This window comes from Lactuca serriola, chromosome 1 (assembly GCF_051521515.1).
Source record: "Lactuca serriola cultivar US96UC23 chromosome 1, Lser_US96UC23_V15, whole genome shotgun sequence".
In the NCBI taxonomy this organism is placed as follows: Eukaryota; Viridiplantae; Streptophyta; class Magnoliopsida; order Asterales; family Asteraceae; genus Lactuca; species Lactuca serriola.
This window is the reverse complement of record NC_136408.1, coordinates 177,143,717-177,165,611: the sequence shown is the minus strand read 5'-3', so window position 1 is coordinate 177,165,611 and position 21,895 is coordinate 177,143,717.

The window sequence follows — 21,895 nt, the reverse complement described above, 5'->3', positions numbered from 1 at the left end:
TGAACACTTTTTTAAAGTGATGACTCGTGAGGTCACCTTAAAAGAAATTGAAAAAAAATCTAAAAAAAATACAAATCATAAAATCGAGCATAATACTATATCGGAGAGAAAAAAAATTGGAAAACTTTTTTTTGGATCATTAAAATTAAAGCACATATCATTTTTATGATCAATGATTCAATTTTTGTAAACCATGATTCAATTTTAATGATGCAAAATTTTTTTTCCAATTTTTTCTACCAGATATAGTATTATGCTCGATTTTATGATTTGTATTTTTAGATTTTTTTTTTCAATTTTTTAAAGGTGTCTTCACAAGTACTCACTTTAAAAAGAGTCCTCACCGGATCAGGACCTTATATATATATATATATATATATATATATATATATATATATATATATATATATATATATATATATATATGTATATATATATATAGACAAAATGAATATGTGGTTATTATAAACCTAAGCTTAGATATAGAATCCAAATGACATAGTTTTAAACAAAACAAATACAGTTTCATTTTCTCTTGTTTTTATTTTAATAGAATAACATAGAATTGAGTTAAATTATAGAATAAAAAATATTAATTATATATCTTTTATTGCAAAACATCATTGGTTTTTAGGGTAAGTAAAAATTCAGTACTTTTTAACGAATATAACTCTTAACGTTTTGTCATTCAATTGAAAAACTATATCGAATAATTTGTGAAAAGCTTTATTAAGTTATTGCATTTTCTTCTTTTATATTTTATTCTATTAGTTTAATTTAAAATTTATTACGGATGATTAATAGTCATAACTTTTAATGCTTTAAGATCTTAGACACAATGAACAAAAAGAACATAAATTCGATCGGTTTAGTATGTCAGATGATTAAAGAAGAATAGTAAAAGAGATAGCATGATTAGTTTATATATATATATATATATATATATATATATATATATATATATATATATATATATATATATATATATATATATGGATCAAAACTACATAGTTGGAGGGTTCTATATATAAGCTTAGGTACATGACAACCATATACTCGCTAAGCCCATATATATATATATATATATATATATATATATATATATATATATATATATATATATATATATATATAGAGAGAGAGAGAGAGAGAGAGAGAGAGAGAGAGAGAGACGTAGGTTCATATGTTTCCTACAACTATTGTGTGCAAATATGGACCAATGAGAATTTAGCAATAATTTAATCATTAATTAAATTAAAAATGGTAGATTAGTAATATTACAAGTGTATTAATTAATATCCAATATTAAGAATTGATATCCCTTTATTTAAGGGATCAATTTTTATTTACCAATTAAAACCCTAATCTGCCTATTAAAATGTCGGCCACAACATCATCCTCATTCTCGACCAATACGAACGATACCCACATCCGATAGCTCCATCCACCAATGTCATCCACCTCTGATAGCTCTGTCATACCAACGTCACCCACCTCCAACAGCCCCTCGGTCGAGTTTGTTGAACAATACTCCACCAACAACTCTATTCAGGTTGATTTTGGATGCCAATTTATTTCTTCTTCGTGTTGTTCTTGTTACGGAAGATCTGTCAACATCTCATCTTCATAGACAGGTTCCTTTAATTCCTCCTCAGTTTTAGTTTTCTAATTATTTTGATAGCTAATGTCGTTAATTTTAAGGTTTTATTAGTTAAATATGTGAAAACCCGAAATTTTCATTTGTACAAACCCTAAAGTCAATCACTTCAATTAAAAGTCAATTACATTACTGCTAATTTTTAGCCGGTTTAAAGTCCGTTTGAGTAGTTTTATTAATTGTTCATGTATCGAACGTGTAAAAGGAAGTGATTTCTAGAATATCGGGATAGCAATGAAACAACCAACACCTTAGTTAGGTGTTCACGGCCAAACAAAGGGAGTTTGGTCCGTGAACTCTAGCTTGGCCATGAACTCATGGCTTAGACATGAGTTTACTCCCTAATTGGTTCATTTTTCTCTTTCACCCTCAAGTTTACTCCCCATTTTCTCTCAACTATCATCCCGTTCTTCACCCGATCTTTCGAAAACGTAAGTATTTCTCGACTTGATTTGTTGTTATAACCTATCACCTAGTTTTTATACATCATTTCATCCATTCATTATTGTTTTTCACTTAGATCTTCAAAACACCAAGAACACACACTAGTGTTCTTGGACCTTAAACACCCAATCGAGCTTCTATCTTGTAAGTACATTTGCCCTAGCTTCTTGTGTGCTTAATATGAACTTAATAACCCTTGAAAATCATCAAGAATCATAAGAACAAAGGATTTCACGGCCAAGGATGTTCTTGGGTCGTGAACCCCTCTTAAGGTGGCTAAATGGACCCTAATTCCTTCCTAAGCCTTGGATGCCAACCTTGATCCTTCCTAGAAGTGTTTAAGACATTAAAAAACAATCAAAAAAGTCCCCTTGAGATTTTACGGCTGTAATAACATAAGGATATGGTCCTTAGGCTGTGAACTCTACAAGGTAGTGTTAGTATACCCCTAATGCTTTCCTAAGGCTTGGACTTGATCACCAGATGCCTAATAGTGACTTATAAGACCTCAAAACTCAATTTGGCACTTAGTACCATGAGTTTACGGCCATAAAGTCATTGGGAAATGGTCATGGGCCGTAAAGTCCATAACGAGTAGTCCTTGGTCCATAAAATCCAATGCCATGCCATATAACCCTTAGATGCAACCCTTTTGTACCACTAACACTTGAATCAAAGTGTTTCCATGTCCTAGGGTGTCTTAACTTGGTTAATTAGTTGTTAAATGATTAATTAGATATATATGTTTCATTATATGTTAACTAGGATCATTGTGTGTGTTCAAGTCCTCACTTGACACTTAGCATCCGTTACCGATCGTACTATCGCATCACTCACTTCAGGTGAGTTCATACCACTGAAACTTATCTTTTAAATGATTTTAAATGCTTTTACAGGGGCAATACAAGTAAATAACATGCTAGTTATTTAATACAAGTAAATAACATGCTAGTTATAAGATCAATCAATGTGATTTATAACTATGTTTCAAACAAGGATTTCATGTAACTACTTTTAAATCATTTTATAAACCGACATCAAGTCTTTATTTATTTATTGTTCAAAACTCTTTAAATGTATTACAAAACCTCTTTTCAACTTATATGTACTGTCAAATGCATGCCCATATATATATATATAGTTATATAAGTAATCTTTAAAGGACTTAGGACGGCTAGCTTGCTTTAGTTGCTTTTCCTCGTTGGGATTTGGCCTTAGGGCATTGGCTAATCGTCTGAATGTCGTCTAAATACTAGTTATATATCATGTATACATATATAGACATAAAAGTTCTATTCAATCAGTTCATTACCTTTGGGTAGCAAGGGTATACATTCATCTATTCATATACATAACTTAATAGTAAACTATAATAGGTATAGTTTAGGAGGATACTATCATATACAAATACTATAACAGAGAACACTAGATAGAGCATACTTTAACAAGGATACTATTCAGAGAATACTATACATATAATACTATTACTATAACAAGTATACTATAACAAGGTTCAGAGATAACATAATGTGAGATACTACTTCATGACACATCGACCATTTTGTTATGTCACGTTTTGTAACCAGAATCTCTTGGAGGGAGAGCGTGAGTTTGCGTATAGATCTATACTGGATTGACTATCCTACACCTTTGTTGTTCGCTATAGTGGGACTTGCAAGTCTACAAGTGCCAAATGTCATTTCTTCTGACGTCTTTCATCGTCGTGTAATAGTCAGATTAGTATGGTAACATCCATATCACATTTTGCCTTAATTAAACCAGTGGTTTTAAGGTAGTTATTACTTCAGTGATTAATACAAATAATACTGCAGTACACATATACATTTTCCCATCATATTCAAATTGTGATCTGCTCACATAAAGGGTAATATAAAACTATATTTTGGTAATGATAGTCATACTTGGGAAAATCTTTCACTTTTACAAAGAGACAAACATACAAAACAGTCGGGTCTTGGTAGAATACTACTATTTTATACTAGTAGAAAATATAGGGTTTTCTAGGAGTTTTCAAACATATACAAACCTTTACATTGTTCAAATTCAAACATTTTCATCATACTTATACAAACATTGACACTAAATACTTATGAACTCACCAGCTTTAATGCTGATCTACGTTTTCAAAATAACTTATATTCTCAGGTCACCAGTAGACAGGTACCGATGACCAGGTTTTTAGAAGACGAAGCATCTTCAAGACTCTTCTTTTATTTTGATTATTCTTTTTGGTGTATTATTACTATTAAAGAACTCACTTGTATGAAATTATACTATGAATGTAATGGATGATGTTGTTGCTTATTTACTACTTGCATTGTTACGATACTGTACATGACGTCCTCCGCCCCAGAACGTTTCCGCTGTTCTTGGTTTTGGGGTGTGACAGATTCGTATCAGAGCATTGTTTATAGTGAATTGAGTATATCAACCCATAAAATATATACTAACTATAAATACAATGGGATTAAAACACTCTGACCAAGAGTTTATACTTTTAAATAATAAAATATTTCACTAAGTATACATACCTGCATTGATACTAAAATCAGTGTCACAATGACAAATACAAAAGTATTATGATTGTTGAATATCACAAGTAAGCTTGGGGATGTATGGTCAGTCCTGGGAGTGGCATAGCCTGATCAACTATGCTAGTCTGAGGAATGATTAGAATATACCCAAGAATGGTTGTGATGTGGCAACAAGTCTAAAAACTTACCAACACTACTACAATGAGAACGTTAGAACAAAACATAACTTAAAAATACTATAGGAGTATTTCGTGTTACTATAAATATCTTAGTTAGTACATCTTTTAAACTGATTCTTTTACCCCTACTTCTCCCGTAGATAACATGGTTGGATTCCATATCCCCGGAGACCCGTACTTCCCAAATCAGGGCAAGGCTGGATGGCTTCATGAAGAGCTAGAAGATGACCATCCTATACCTATGGATGATCACCTCGTAGAAGGCTTTTCGGATGGTTCCGATTCCGAACCAGAAGTCAACAACCTACGTCAAGTAGTTCAGAACCCAAATCTCAACCCCCGACCTGCATTTCAAGGTCCCACGCTCTTGTGGGCGACAAACTTGAATCGTTGGAGTGATGAGCAAGGTCAACCATTTCCTTTCAATGGGGACCGAAGCTTTTACAATCTCAGCGAAGGAGGCTCTGCTGACCAAGCCCTGCCCATAATGGTCCGCATGATTTCTCGGAATATAGATCAAGGTAGAGCAACTATCGGCCAAATCGTAGAAATTGCGCTAACTCAGGCGTTAACACAGTTTGCATCCGCCGTCTTTAAGAAGATATGGAAAGGACCGGGAGAGCCAATGAGACTCTGCAGCAACAGCTGGCTGCTTCCCGAGCTGAAGTCATAGAACTTCAAGTTCGCCAGAGGGCTCATGAGCGACACCTTCAAGAAGTGGTTCGCCAACTGGCAGATCTGAGGGTTCGCCCGAGGAATTCCCATCTATGACATCCCCAATTTTACGGCCAGAAAAGACGATTTTGTTGATGCTTTTTTTAAAATAATTTAAGAGTAATCATTTGATTAAAAGTGTTGGGGAATTTATTCCCAGAAAAACATAGTAAATATGTTATCAAATCATTTCTAAAGAAATGTATTTTATTCACTTAAACCATTGGGATGCCATTGTCAATACAAAAACATAAGCATAAACAAAACTTACATTCATTTACACTAGTGATCTACTTCTCTTTTAATCTCTCAGTGTAAAGCAACTTCGTATCGATACCTGTGATACAAATAAATGAGTGGGTCAGGCTTGGGAGCCTGGTGAGCATATAGGGTTTTCAACCCACAATAAATAATAAACTTATTAAGTTCTCAGTCAATAATAAATTTATTAATTTCCTCAACCAAAAATAATCCCTAATTACCCATTCCCATTAGTAGGAATGAGAATTTGGCCCGAAAACCCGAACCGAACCGAGTACCGAACCGAACCGAACCGATTTAGACCCGAATAAGCAATTCGATTCGGTTTTCGGGTATCTATATAAGGCTTATTCGATTTTCGGGTAATTCGGTATGGGTTACCCGAATAAGGGGTTATTCGGTCCAAAGAACCGAACCGAATATGAAGAGTCGTTTTTTCCCTTGCACAATTTACGTATTTGGTTTAGTGATCATCACAATTGATCCCAAAAAAACCAAATCGAAGATCGTTACCCACTTAATACACCAAATCGAATATCTTATTACACCAAATCGAGTCGACTACTTCCATATTGTTGATTGCGACAATTTTGTTTGATCGACAGTTGCTGATTGCGAAATGTTCCTTCCGATAAATTTTTTTGATTGACAATTGCTCCTTGCGACATTAGTTTTTGATCGACTTCCATACTTCAAACTTTTGTGAATCATCTCCTCATCTTGTTTTCTAGTTTCTACTCCATTCAATTCATGGAAAATTGGGTTCAAAATCAAGAAACACAAGTAAGAATTTGTATCTTAATCTACTAATCAATCTTTCAATGTGTTATTATGTGTGTTACTCGTTGAAAATTGGATGTGTCAATCAGTTACTCAATCTTTAAATGTGTTATTATATATGTTATCAATTGAAATTTGAATGTGCTATGTTAACAGTTAACTTTTTTTCTATAAGACCAAGCAATGGGGACTTTGACCTTGAATAAGAGAATTTAATGAAAATAACCATATATGTTCTTTTACTTGTTTCATTCCATATTGATGAAGTTATTCGGGTTATATACTTATAGATAGATTTTTTGGTGTTTTGGATGTTTAATTTTTAGTGTTTAATTTGTTTCTTTAAAAGATTTTTTATGAAATCATAAGCTACAAAAGTATTACAAAATATTCGGGTTACTCGGGTTATTCGGGTTATTCGACTCATTAATCATCTTGTACATGTTATTTGGGTTATTCGGGTCGGAACCGAACCGAACTGAATAATACCCGAACCGAACCGAACCGAACCGAACCCGTATTGCTTATTTGGTTCGGTTTTCAGTTCATACAATTACCCTTAGTCGGTTCGGTTCGGTTCGGTTCGGTTCCGACCCGAATAACATCCCTACCCATTATCCTCACTTTACATCCCTAAAACGACTATCACAAGGGATATAGCCTAAGGATTTTTCACAAGGGATGACACCATTGCTTTGGGGGTTCTTCAGCAAGTTATGTCAAACAGAACAAACATCGGGGTGACAACATTGCTTTCCCTCAGCAAGTTATGTCAAACAATACATCCTAACATAAAACAACCAACAAGGTAACCACATTGCTTTCCTTCGGCAATTTATGTCAAATAGGCACGAAGTCACATAGTCACCATGTACTAGTCCATAGCTCTTATTCATCGACAATATTTCCCACGGGAGTTTTCCCCCGCAATGCATGTCAATGGGTTTTTCATATACTAAGTCCATAGCTCTTATTCATTGACGATATTTCCCACGGGAGTTTTCCCCCGCAATACATGTCAATGGGTTTTCCATACAGTTGATGAACATAATTAAGGGGTTTTCCCCAGCCTTACTTGCCCTAAAGGCACTCATGAGGGGAATAGAGTACATCGAATGAACATTTAAGTCCATTAACACCTACAGGTTACGAGCCTGCTAGTGTTCCACAAACCGTCAAAAGAGTCCATGGTTGTCATCCATACTCTGCAGAATAACGAGGGTTTTAGAGTACATCGAATGAACACTCAAGTCCGTTAACACCTACAGGTTGCGAGACTGCTAGAGTTCCACAGACCGTCTAGAACAGTCCATGGTTGTCATCCCTACTGTGCTGAATGACGGGGGTCAACGTTGGGTAAGGGATTTTCTCATATTGCACCACTCACGCCAAAATTTGGGTAAAAGCATTTCCCATATTTCACCACTCACTCTCAACTCATGATCTATATCACTAACTCATGAAGCTTGTCCAATCACTTCATCAAAGAGCAAAGAGTCCAAAGTTCTTCCAAATAAAAGTATAGGGAAAATACTGATACAGTACTCCCGTAAGCTCCCGTACCCTGACACGTAATAGTTTCAAAAGGAAGAACTAATGGATGAACACATAGTTCAAAAATACCTAATGAACATATAGTTCAAACATACGTATCGATTACAAGTCTACTAACGTTCTATTGGGCTATCTAAAATAGTTTCTGGTCGTTGTCTATACTCTGCTAGATGACTAGATCATCTTAAACATTGATACCTCTCATCACTTTTATTTCATCACACATCATCTAATTCATCTACCCATGTTTTACCCAACATATTTGTAGATAATATATATATATATATATATATATATATATATATATATATATATAGTTTAAAACTTGTATAAAACATCAATTCAACAGTCACCTCAAATAAACAGTTTATATATTTACACATAGCATGTATTTTAAGGTAAATACTTCATATCTATGTGTAAGGTGAAAGTGACTATACACTCACCTGATTTAATGAAAATCGGGCAGTAGTTCATTTCCTAAAACAATCGTTTCTAATAAAAATGGCAGTTTTATTAAGAAACCGGGCTCTGCGATAGGTCGGGCTTCAAAACCAAAAAGATAAATTTTCCAGGCCTTCGGGCACTCCGGGACGTGTTCCGGGTGTTGGAAATGATCTCGGGGCATCGGGGGAGGTCCAAATAACCAAAATATTGAAAAGGGGGTAAAAATGGGCAATTTCCCAAAATTACCCGAGAAGTCTCGCAAGGCCACTATTTATAGGGGAGAGCTGCGAGGGTTCGGCCGAGAAGGAGGAGTCAGCGAAGGCAGGTGGCATCCGCGGAGCGAGGACAGGTGGTGGGTGCGAGCTTCGGACATGCGAAGGGTACGTGGCGCCTTTGGATTGGGCCAGCGAGGCTCGGATGATGAGTCAGAAGTGAGGCGTCGGAAGATCATTGGACCGCACCCTCGGTCAAATCAGCAAGCGACACGCGTGTTGCGCACGGGCTATGCAAGCGAGGATCACGTAGCCAGCACCATTCCTTGCGAATTTTCTCGAAAATTGTGCCCATTCTTGTAAAATCCATTACTTTCTCATACGGGCTCCGTTTTTGATGTTCTTTATATGCACGCGTAGGTAAAATTACGCTCAACAACTTTTGTTTAGACTTCGTCGGCTAATTTTGAATTTAATTTTTATATTATTATTTTCAACAGACCGGGACAGGAAATCCGTTAAAAATTCATAACTTCTTCATCTGACGTCCGTTTTCGTCAGACTTTTTACCGTTGTGCTATAAATGACGAGACCTTCGATTCTCGTTTAGGTCGTGTCGGCTAAAAATTATTTGATCTAAAATTCGAGTTTTTTAGCTGTCTACTGCTAATCTGAAACTTCGAAAAATCATAAATTGCTCATACGAAGTCAGATTTGGGCTTTCTTTTTATACATACTCTCGGTTTAACGAACATTACGAGTTTTGTTTAGATCACTAAGGAAAAAAAGTAGTTTTATCAAAAACTCACTTTTTACGACATTCGGCACCGTGTCGGTTTGTCGCGAAACTTCGACAGATCATAACTTCTTCGTTATAACTCGGATTTCGGCATTCTTTATATATCTGTAATCCTTGTCAGCCCCACTAAAAGTTTCTTAATAAAACACATAATTCACATAATATTCACATAATTCCTTTTCATTTCTTCTAAATGAGTTACAAAGGTTAACCTAGACCATTATGTCAATATTAATGTCTAGTCTAGCAACACGGGCGTTACAAATCTCTCCCTCTTAGAATGATTTCGTCCCCGGAATCACACATCAGCAAACAAATACGGGTAGCGACTCCTCATCTCACTCTCCGTTTCCCTGGTGAGATTTGGCCCATTTGTATGTTTCTAACACATAAGCACTAATTCGAACATTTTTCTTCACAACTTCCTAGTCTTACAGTCAACGATTGTCTCAGGTTCTTTAATCAACCTCTTGTTTTCATCCAACCTTATCTCAGAAATGGGAATTATGTCGGGCACATCTCCCGTAAATTTTCTCAAATAACACACATAAAAGGTATTATGAATACCCTCCATTTCTTCCGGTAATTCTAGCTCGTAAGCTTGATTCCCGATCCTCTGAAGAACTTTAAAAGGTCCAATAAACCTTAGACTCAATTTTCCTTTCTTACTAAATCTTATAAGTCCCTTCCACGACGAGACTTTAAGTAAAACCGAATTTCCAACTTTGAATGATATCGGTTGTCTTTTCTTGTCAGCATAGCTCTTTTGAGCAGCTAACCTCCTTTCCCTAATCACTTTCAACTTTTCAGCAGTCTGATGGACTGTTTCAAGTCCCATAAACTGCTTTTCCTTATCTTCCAGTCAATATGACGACGTTCGACACTTTTCTCCATACAAAGTGTGATAAGGTGCCATCTAGATGTTCGAGTGGAAACTATCATTATAGGAAAATTCTACTAGAGATAAGTGTTTACCCCAGTTACCTTGGAACTCCAGGGTACATGCTCTAAGCATATCCTCCAATGTTTGAATTGTTCATTCACTCTTACCATCGGTTTGTGGATGGTAAGCTGTATTCAAACACAACTTGGTACCCATTTCCTCTTATAGACTCCTCCAAAACCTTGAGGTAAAATGGCCGTCACGATCGGATACAATCGTTAACGAAACACCGTGAAGCCTCACACTTTCCTTCACATAAGAATTCGCAAGTTTATCCATAGACCATTTCTCGTTGGCTGGTATGAAATGCACACTCTTAGTGAAGCGATCAACGGCCACCCAAATCATGTCGTGACCGTTCCTTGTTCTGGGCAGTTTAGTCACAGAATCCATAGTGATACCTTCCCATTTACCCATAGGTACAGGTAAAGGATCTAAAATCCCATATGGTTTCTGATGTTGTGCCTTAACCCTAGCATAAGTTACACACTCAGCTACATACTTTAGCAAATTCGAGCTTCATCGTCGGATACCAGTAATAGGGTTTTAGATCCCTATGCATTTTCGTACTGCCGGGATGAATCGAGTACATGGTCTTGTGAGATTCTTCCATCAGAAGACCTCTTACTCCTCCCATCCTAGGTACCCAAATCCTATCTTTGAATACCTTCAGTCCTTGATCGTTTGTATCAAACACCAACGTTTTATCCCAAACGTTCTTTCTTTCGGTCATTTTTTTCTAAAGCTTCCTCTTGAGCTTTCTTTATACTTTTCACAATTGTCAAGACAACTTTAATTCTCAATGCTCTTGGCCCTTTTCTTTTTAAGACTTACCTTCCGACTGAGAGCATCAGCAACAACATTTGCTTTACCAGGGTGGTAAAGTATCTCAAAGTTGTAGTCCTTGAGTAATTCTAGCCAACGTCGTTGCCTCGTGTTCAATTCCTTCTGATTAAAGAGATATTGAAGACTCTTATAATCAGTGAAAAGTTTGCATTTAGTACCATAAAGATAGTGCCTCCCTATCTTTAGGGCCAATACTACCATACCACTGCCAACTCCCGATCATGAGTGCGGTAGTTCTTTTCATGCTCCTTCAATTTCCTCAATGCATACGCTATCACTTCATCCCTTTGGGTCAGAATACAACCTAACCCAACTTCTTTAACAATGAACGCGATACTTCTATTGATCGCTTTGATCATCCTTTACTTCGATTTGACTTAAGTCAACTACTACATCAAACTTGGTTCTCTGAACCATGTAACAAACTCATCGTAGTCGGACTCATTTTGATATGGCCACTAGGGTCAGAATAACAATCATCTTCTTAGTCATTACCGAAACGATGGTAACGACAGACTAGAATAAGACGGAATCAATTACAAGTTCCTTGGTAACCTTGTGACTTTCCCTGATCCAAGTGTGAGTAATGTGCTTCCAGTAGTATAGAGCTCTACTAATATTCACACCTACTCATACTCGTCCCAAGTACTGTCTCGTAGTCCCCAAGTCCTAAAATCACAAAACAATTTAACACATACGAATGTGTCCAATTAATCATAGAATTTTTCCTAGACTCTACTAGGACTTCTTCGATGCGTATCTTCAGTCATTAATTCTACTTCAACTTGGTTGCTGATGGAAATTCCAAATGATGGGACAACTTCAGGAATTACACTAATCATTCCATCATCCTGCCAATCGAAGGTGTACTTCAGACGTACCATACTTTTCTAAACGTTTCATTATTTTATCAAACATATTCTAAGACAAGATACCACTCTTACGATATCTTCTGATAGGTATCATTAACTATCATAAGCTTTTCATTTCCTCCATCTACTCAATTCTCTATGAGTCTTCACCATAACGTTTTGTACACCCAAGCAGACATTCGATGTACCAGGCGAGAATTTAAGATAGGAAAGCTTTATTTACGATAAACGTATAAATCTACTTATCACTTTGAAACGTTTACATGTTAGTTCTAATCTCGTAATCATACGCTTAGAATCCTACACACATAAGGTTTCCAGATCCGATCGGCAACAGACCATAGATCCGAACAAATAATAGCATCATTATAGCTATAACACAAAACATTTAGCACATAAAAGCATTTTAGGCATCCTTCCTAAAATAAACTAGTGCTCGTGTCAATTTAGCTGTACTATCTAAAATATAATAGACACACTCAAATCACAATCATCGCTTGGTATTCTAATTTTAATTCTATAAATCCTACAATTTCTTAGTTCGCTTAAACTAATGCTCTGATACCAACTGTGACATCCCCAATTTCACAGCCAGAAAAGACCAATTTCGTTTATGCTTTTTTTTAAAATAATTTAAGAGTAATCATTTGATTAAAAGTGTTGCGGAATTTATTCCCAGAAAAACATAATAAATATGTTATCAAATCATTTCTGAAGAAATGTATTTTATTCACTTAAACCATTGCGATGTCATTGTCAATACAAAAAAATAAGCATAAACAAAACTTACATTCATTTACACTAGTGATCTACTTCTCTTTTAATCTCTCAGTGTAAAGCAACTTCATATCGATACCTGTGATACAAATAAAATGAGTGGGTCAGGTTTGGGAGCCTGGTGAGCATATAGGGTTTTCAACCCACAATAAATAATAAACTTATTAAGTTCTCAGTCAATAATAAATTTATTAATTTCCTCAACCAAAAATAATCCCTAATTACCCATTCGCATTATCCTCACTTTACATCCCTAAAACAACTATCACAAGGGACCTAGCCTAAGGATTTTTCACAAGGGATGACACCATTGCTTTGGGGGTTCTTCAGCAAGTTATGTCAAACAGAACAAACATCGGGGTGACAACATTGCTTTCCCTCAGCAAGTTATGTCAAACAATACATCCTAACATAAAACAACCAACAAGGTAACCACATTGCTTTCCTTCGGCAATTTATGTCAAATAGGCACGAAGTCACATAGTCACCATGTACTAGTCCATAGCTCTTATTCATCGACGGTATTTCCCACGATAGTTTTCCCCCGCAATACATGTCAATGGGTTTTTCATATACTAAGTCCATAGCACTTATTCATCGACGGTATTTCCCACGGGAGTTTTCCCCCGCGATACAAGTCAATGGGTTTTCCATACAACTGATGAACATAATTAAGGGTTTTTCCCCAGCCTTACTTGCCCTAAGACCATCTCTAACCCATCTCTATTTTTTCTCCCATAAATGGAGTAAAAAATGGAGTAAACAGTGTTTCATCTCCAACCCTACTCCATTTTCTACCCCATTTTTTACCCCAAAAAGTATATTTTTGGACTATTCCATTTTTATAACTTATATATATTGTCAAATACACCCCTCTACTAATTAAACTCTATATTTATGATTAATTAATATAAATTAGTATACAACATGATATTATAAATATTAAATATTACATTTAAATTATAATTAGTAGATAAAATAAACTAGAAATGTATAAAATAAAAATGAGAGGGACTAAAATTGACAACCAAACTTCACCTCCATTTTTGGAGATATGAATAGTATTCCCCCATATATGGGGGAATATTGTTCATATCTCCAAAAATGGAGGTGGAAATGGCGTAGGGTTGGAGAAGAATAGGGGGAGAAATGGGGGAAGAAATGGAGTATGGGGGTGGGTGGGAGATGCCCTAAAGGCACTCATGAGGGGAATAGAGTACAACGAATGAACATTTAAGTCCATTAACACCTACAGGTTACGAGCTTGCTAGTGTTCCACAAACCGTCAAAACAGTCCATGGTTGTCATCCATACCCTGCTGAATGACAGGGGTTTTAGAGTACATCGAATGAACACTCAAGTCCATTAACACATACAAGTTGCGAGCCTGCTAGTGTTCCGTCGACCGTCTAGAACAATCCATCGTTGTCATCCCTACTCTGCTGAATGACGGGGGTCAACATTGGGTAAGGGCTTTTCTCATATTGCACCACTCACACCAACATTTGGGTAAAATCATTTCCGAATTTTACCACTCACTCTCAACTCATGATCTATATCACTAACTGATGAAGCTTGTCCAATCACTTCATAAAAGAACAAAGACTCCAAAGTTCTTCCAAATAAAAGTATAGGAAAAATACTGATAAAGTACTCCCATACGCTACCGTACCCCGACACGTAATGGTGTCAAAAGGAAGAACTAATGGATGAACACATAGTTCAAAAATACCTAATGAACATATAGTTCAAACATACGTACCGATTACAAGTCTGCTAACGTTCCATTAGGCTATCTAAAATAGTTTGTGGCCATCTTCTATAATCTGCTAGATGACTAGATCATCTTAAACATTGATACCTCTCATCACTTTTTTTTCATCACACATCATCTAATTCATCTACCCATGTTTTACCCAACATATTTGTAGATAATATATATATATATATATATATATATATATATATATATATATATATAGTTTAAAACTTGTGTAAAACATCAATTCAACAGTCACCTCAAATAAACAATTTATATATTTACATATAGCATGTATTTTAAGGTAAATACTTCATATCTATGTGTAAGGTGAAAGTGACTATACACTCACCTGATTTAATGAAAATTGGGCAGTAGTTCATTTCCTAAAACGATCGTTTCTAATAAAACTGGCAGTTTTATTGAGAAACCGGGCTCTGCGAAAGGTCGGGCTTCAAAACAAAAAAAAATAAATTTTCCAGGCCTTCGGGCACTCCGGGATGTGCTCCGGGTGTTGGAAATGATCTCGGGGCATCGGGGGAGGTCCAAATAACCAAAATATTGAAAAGGGGGTAAAAATGGGCAATTTCCCAAAATTACCCGGGAAGTCTCGCAAGGCCACTATTTATAGGGGTGAGCTGCGAGGGTTCGGCCGAGAAGGAGGAGTCAAGGAAGGAAGGTGGCATCCGCGGAGCGAGGACAAGTGGTGGGTGCGATCTTCGGACATGCGAAGGGTACGTGGCGCCTTTGGATTGGGCCAGCGAGGCTCGGATGATGAGTCAGAAGTGAGGCGTCGGAAGATCATTGGACCGCACCCTCAGTCAAATCAGCAAGCGACACGCTTGTTGCACACGGGCTATGCAAGCGAGGATCACGTGGCCAGCACCATTCCTTGCGAATTTTCTCGAAAATTGTGCCCATTCTTGTAAAATCCATTACTTTCTCATACGGGCTCCGTTTTTGACGTTCTTTATATGCACGCGTAGGTAAAATTACGCTCAACAACTTTCGTTTAGACTTTGTAGGCTAATTTTGAATTTAATTTTTATATTATTATTTTTAACAGACCGGGACAGGAAATCCGTTAAAAATTCATAACTTCTTCATCCGACGTCCGTTTTCGTCAAACTTTTTACCGTTGTGCTATAAATGACGAGACCTTTGATTCTCGTTTAGGTCGTGTCAGCTAAAAATTACTCGATCTAAAATTCGAGTTTTTTAGCTGGCTACTTCTAATCTGAAACTTCGAAAAATCATAACTTGCTCATACGAAGTTAGATTTGGGCTTTCTTTTTATACCTACTCTCGGTTTAATGAACACTACGAGTTTCGTTTAGATCACTAAGGCCAAAAAGTAGTTTATCAAAAACTCACTTTTTATGACATTTGGCACCGTGCCGATTTGTAGCGAAACTTCGACAGGTCATGACTTCTTCGTTATAACTCGGGTTTCGACATTCTTTATATATCCATAATACTTGTCACGTCCACTACAAGTTTCTTAGTAGATATTGGCTTTATCTAAAATTTAATTTTTGACGCTCATTTTTGTTCTTAAATAATTAAACCATAATAATTAAGCATAAAACACATAATTCACATAATTCCTTTTCATTTCTTCTAAATGAGTTACAAAGGTTAACCTAGACCATTATGTAAATATTAATGCCTAGTCTAGAAACTCGGGCGTTACACCATCGCCGTTAGAAGATGTTTAGCACATCTTTTGTTTTGATTCAAGGAATAGCCTTTCTTAACTATGCTCTATGAAGCTTTTGTTTGTAAAATATTCCTGTCATTCAAGTACTTTAACTAGACTTCTAAGCTGTCAAAGTTTTGCTACTTCAGATATAATGTAAGACCTACTCTTAGGTCAATTTTTCCCAAACTCATTACATCCTTAATATCAATGATATTGGTAGTTAGCTAATCTTTCGTAGAAATCTTTGTTCAAAAACATTCATTGTCATTCTAGGACTCCATGGAACTCAGACTCTTATCTAGTTGTTGAGCTATGGCAATTTAGTTCATAGGACTTATTCGTTGACTCCACTATTGAATTCTTATCATTATACTCATCTTTTAAACTTATAGTTGAAAGATGCCTCCTCGAAGGTCAACAAGGCGTAATCCTCCGATTACTCCAACTCCAACACCATCTCCTTCACAATTTGATACGACAACTCTTAATGCTGCGGTAGCTGCAGCTTTTGCTACAACCATGACACAATACCACAACAACCAGGGAACTAGTGGAAGTGGAATAGTCGTTCATTCCACCAAGGTGATGTCGTCGTGCACTCATGAGAGTGCACTTATAAAGACTTCACAAACTGTAAGCCCCGAACCTTCAATGGGATTGGTGGAGTCATTGCGCTGTCGCAATGGTTCGAAAAGACGAAATCGATCTTTGAGATATGTTCCTGTACTAAGGGAACAAAGTAAAATTTGTTTTCTGCACCTTCAGTGATAGAGCCCTGACATGGTGGAATAGCCACGCCAAGTCACTAACCTTAATAGTGGCAAATGCTATGGGCTGGGAAGCTTTTAAAGGGCTGATGGTCGAAGAATACTTCCCGAGGGGCGAGATTCAGAAGATGGAGCAGGAACTCTGGAGTCTGACCATGAAACGCTCCAACATAGTGGCTTACACAGCCAGATTCAGCGATCTGGTAGCGCTATGTCCCAATATGGTTCCCACTGAGGGGAAGAAGATCGAGAGGTAAATTTGGGGGCTAGTGCCTCCATTTCAGGGGAATGTCTTAGCTTCAACCCCCACTACTTTCGATAGTGCCAAGCGATTGGCATAGAGACTCATTGATCACGGAGTCTCTACCTCGACAACAACAACAACAACCCTAGCTACCCCAGAACCCTCCAAAGCCGTTGACAATAAGCGGAAGTTCTGGGATAACAATAAGGGAAAATCGGCGCAGAACTCTGCCAAGAAGCAGCAAGTGGTGGCTGTTAATGCAGCGATTGTACCTACTGCTACATCGCCAAGGAAGCCGTACACCGGCAATCTACAAAATTGCAACAAATGCAATTTTCATCATAATGGTGCCTGCCGGGAAATGCAGTGCGCTAACTGCAACAGAAAAGGGCACACTGCCTGATTCTCCAAGGCCCCGATGAGGCCAATTAACCAAGTCCCCGACATTGGTGCGGGCTAGACTTGCTACGGTTGTGGCGAGGTTAGTCATTTCAAAAGAGACTGCCCGAAGGTAGGAAATGCCGGCAGAGTGGGAAGGATTCTGGCGATAGGCCACGAGGAAGCCGTAGTTGATCCTACGATAGTTATTGGTACGTTTCTCCTCGATAATTCATATGCCTGTATACTATTCGATAGCGGAGCAGAGAGAAGCTTTGTAAGCCAGAAATTTGTTCACTTTCTTTAACAAAAACCACGATCACTAGAGGAATCATTCACGGTAGAAATGGCAAACGGAAAAATGGAAAGTACTAACTGCATTTACATAGGTTGTACACTAACTCTAGATGGTCATTATTTCCAAATAGACCTCATGCCGGTCTCAATTAAAAGTTTCAACGTCATAATCGGCATGGATTGGTTAAGTCATCGTCGTGCCGACATCATGTGCTTTGAGAAAGCAGTTCATCTTAACCTCCCTAACAACGAAAATCTAGTTATCTACGGCGAAAAATCTAGTACGAACCTTTGCATCATTTCGTGTATCCAAGCTCAAAAGTGTTTGCAGAAGGAATATCATGCATTCCTTGCACACATCGTCAATACGAGTCAAGAATTGAAGGACATTCAGAACATTCCAGAAGTACGCGACTTTCCCGACATCTTTCCAGAAGAACTACCGAGATTACCACCGCAATGCCAAGTCAAGTTCAGAATCGACTTAGTGCCAGAGGCTACTCCAGCAGCTAAATCTCCTTATCGTCTGGCACCGGTAAAGATACAGGAACTTTCCAGTCAGCTTAACCAACTTCTCAAGAAGGGATTCATTAGGCCAAGCTTCTCACCACGGGGAGCACCGGTCTTGTTCGTCAAGAAGAAAGAGGGATCGTTTCGTATGTGCATCGACTATAGGGAACTCGAAGATTGATCTAAGATCCGGGTATCACCAGTTACGAGTGTTAAGGGAGGATGCTCCCAAGATAACTTTCCAAACTCGTTATGGGCACTACGAGTTTGTAGTGATGTCGTTCAGATTAATCAACGCACCAGCTATATTCATGGATTTAATGAATAGGGTGTTCCATCCTTACTTGGATCAGTTAATCATTGTCTTCATCGATGACATACTTATCTACTCTCGAAGTAAGGAGGGGCATAGTCAACACCTACGAAGAGTCTTAGAAACCTTACGATCGGAGAAGCTCTATGCGAAGTTCTCTAAGTGCGAGATTTGGATTCGAAGAGTTGAATTATTGGGCCATGTTGTTAGTGAAGAGGGAATTCATGTGGACCCTTCCAAAATCAAGGCCATTGAGAACAGGTCAGTTGTCACACCCCGAAAACCCAAGGCGGAAACGTTTCCAGGGCGAACTCCACGTTGAGTATCACAACCAATGTACATAGCAAGCGAAGTAAACAAACATTACATTACATATTAGAATTTACATTTGTTTGAAAACCAAGTGTTACAATTGATATATATATATATATATATATATATATATATATATATATATATATGTATATAACAACAAAAGTAAAGATGCATCTTCTACGCACTCCATCTTCGCCAAAAAGGATGACTGGATATCTGTCTAATGTGGACCTAAGAATACACGCAGTTTGAAAATCAGCATAAAGCTGGTGAGTTCATAAGTGGTTTTGTTTTCTGAAAATGTACAAGTTTCCTTTCGTTTTCTGAAAATGTTACACACCCAAGAAAATCCCATATTTTCTTAATTGTAAAGTTTGGTTATCTGTTTTGTTACACAAATCTGGTTATGAACAACTGTTATCCCAGGAAAATCCCATATTTTCCTAAAAGTTGGTTACCAATCCGAAATGTAATGTAAAAGATGTATACTGAAAACCTGGTTACCCTTGTGAAATGTATTAGTTTTATCATGTACATAAAACTAATAAGTGTAAAGTAAACTGGTTACCAACCCATTATTACTAACAAGTAAATCTATGTTATCCAAATTGTGAGTTCCATAACCATACAATAGACTAGATATGGCAATAAGTAGTCCACATCACCTTATGACTTTCGTCACCCATGAACCTTTCGGTTCGGCTGTAGCTAGCAGCCAGGTGTGGGGTAGTCAGCCCCGTATAGATCTATACACTCGAGTCACGTTCTCCCTCCAGGAGATTCTGGTTACGGGGGCGGTCCTCCACTCGCGTATCTCTGTGGAGTGTTTCCAAGTACGTGTCTCCAATTTATAGGAATAAAAAATTTACTAGTAATAATACAGAAAGATACTGTTACAAACAATGATCCTCCACTCGTGTATCTCTGTGGAGTGTTACCGAGGACAAAACAGTGTACTAAGTTTCATGTTCAAAGTTCAAATGTTATGCTTTTAACGGATATAATGTGGATAACCATTTGTGAAAATATAAAATACAACATTTTATAACGTTTTTCACAAATAATACGGTAATGTGTTCTGCAAGTTCAAACGGTTATCTGTTATGATTATCAGTGTTAAGAGCATATGTAATATGGAACGCAACACATGTAAAACAAGTTTAAAGTACAAGTATTCCTTGTACTTTGCTTGTATTCCCCCTGAAAATAGTGAAAAACATTGAAAAAGTGTAGGGGTATGAACTCACAGTTTATTGTAGGGTTCGAGTGTCAACGGATGCCCTGAACACCAATGGCCCCTATTATTCATGTGATGACACATAAATGAGTTAGAACTAAGGTGTTTCATGACTATACATGATGGGAAAACATCCTTAGGGCTTGGAATTACTAATAATAAGTGTCTTATGATCCAAACTTAATGATTTATGCAAGTTTAGGGCCAAATATGGGCATTAGAGTGGGTGTATGGTCATGAAAATGAGTGTGCGGTTGAGGAGTGCGGCCATGAATGTGTGTGAGGATGCACACAAGAGTGTGCGGCCATACAGAGGGTGTGTGCAGCCGTATACAGGAGTGTGCGGCCGTACACTCCTCATTTGAGTCCATATGATGATTTTTGAAGTGTATGCTCTTCATACTTGGGAGTTTTGAATGTGTGCTGCCCCCATATGAAGGTGTGCGGCCGTACACCTTCAAAGGATGATAAATATGATGAACATAATGAGTTTTAAGCTTGAGATTCAAGTGTTTACCACTATAATCAGCTTGAAGATGGAGTAGGTCACAAATATGAAGCCTTCAAAGTTTTCTTGGTTGATGATTTAGAAAGAGAAAGTAGAGAGAGGGAAGAGAAACATCTAAATGAATGAATGAAGGGGGGGGGGTATCCATCCATATATTAGGTTGGGTGTGAGGTTGAGGGTGTTTGCGGTTGGGTGTTTGGCTGCACAGATGGGTGTGTGGCCGCACACACAGGTGTGTGGCCGCGCACACCTTATTTGGCGAGTTTGGTCTGATTTTGTGATGCTAAACACTCTCCAACCCTTCCTAAGACTCATATATAAATTATACTAAGTCTAGAGCACCCATATGGAGCCACAAGATTTTACAAAAGATAATGAATTCAAGTTTTAGTGATGATACGCGGATCAATTACATAGGTTAGAAGTTTCGGGTTGTCACATTATCCCGCCGTTAAAGGGAATTTCGTCCTGGAATTCAGAATTAAGATACAAATCATGGATTTGGAAAGAGATGTGGATACTTTTGTCTCATCCAGTCTTCGCGCTCCCAAGTGAATTTCGGTCCTCGCTTGGCATTCCAGCGAACCTTCACTATTGGGATGCGACTTTGTTTCGTACGTTTGATCTCTCGATCCATGATTTCGATTGGTTCTTCCATGAAGTTTAGGTTCTCGTTGATCTCGATTTCATCAAGAGGGATCACAAGCGTTTCATCGGATAAACACTTCTTAAGATTATACACGTGGAAAACAGGATGGATGTTACTAAGCTCATGGGGTAATCGAAGTTTATAGGCTACCGGACCGATCCTAGCGAGGATCTCAA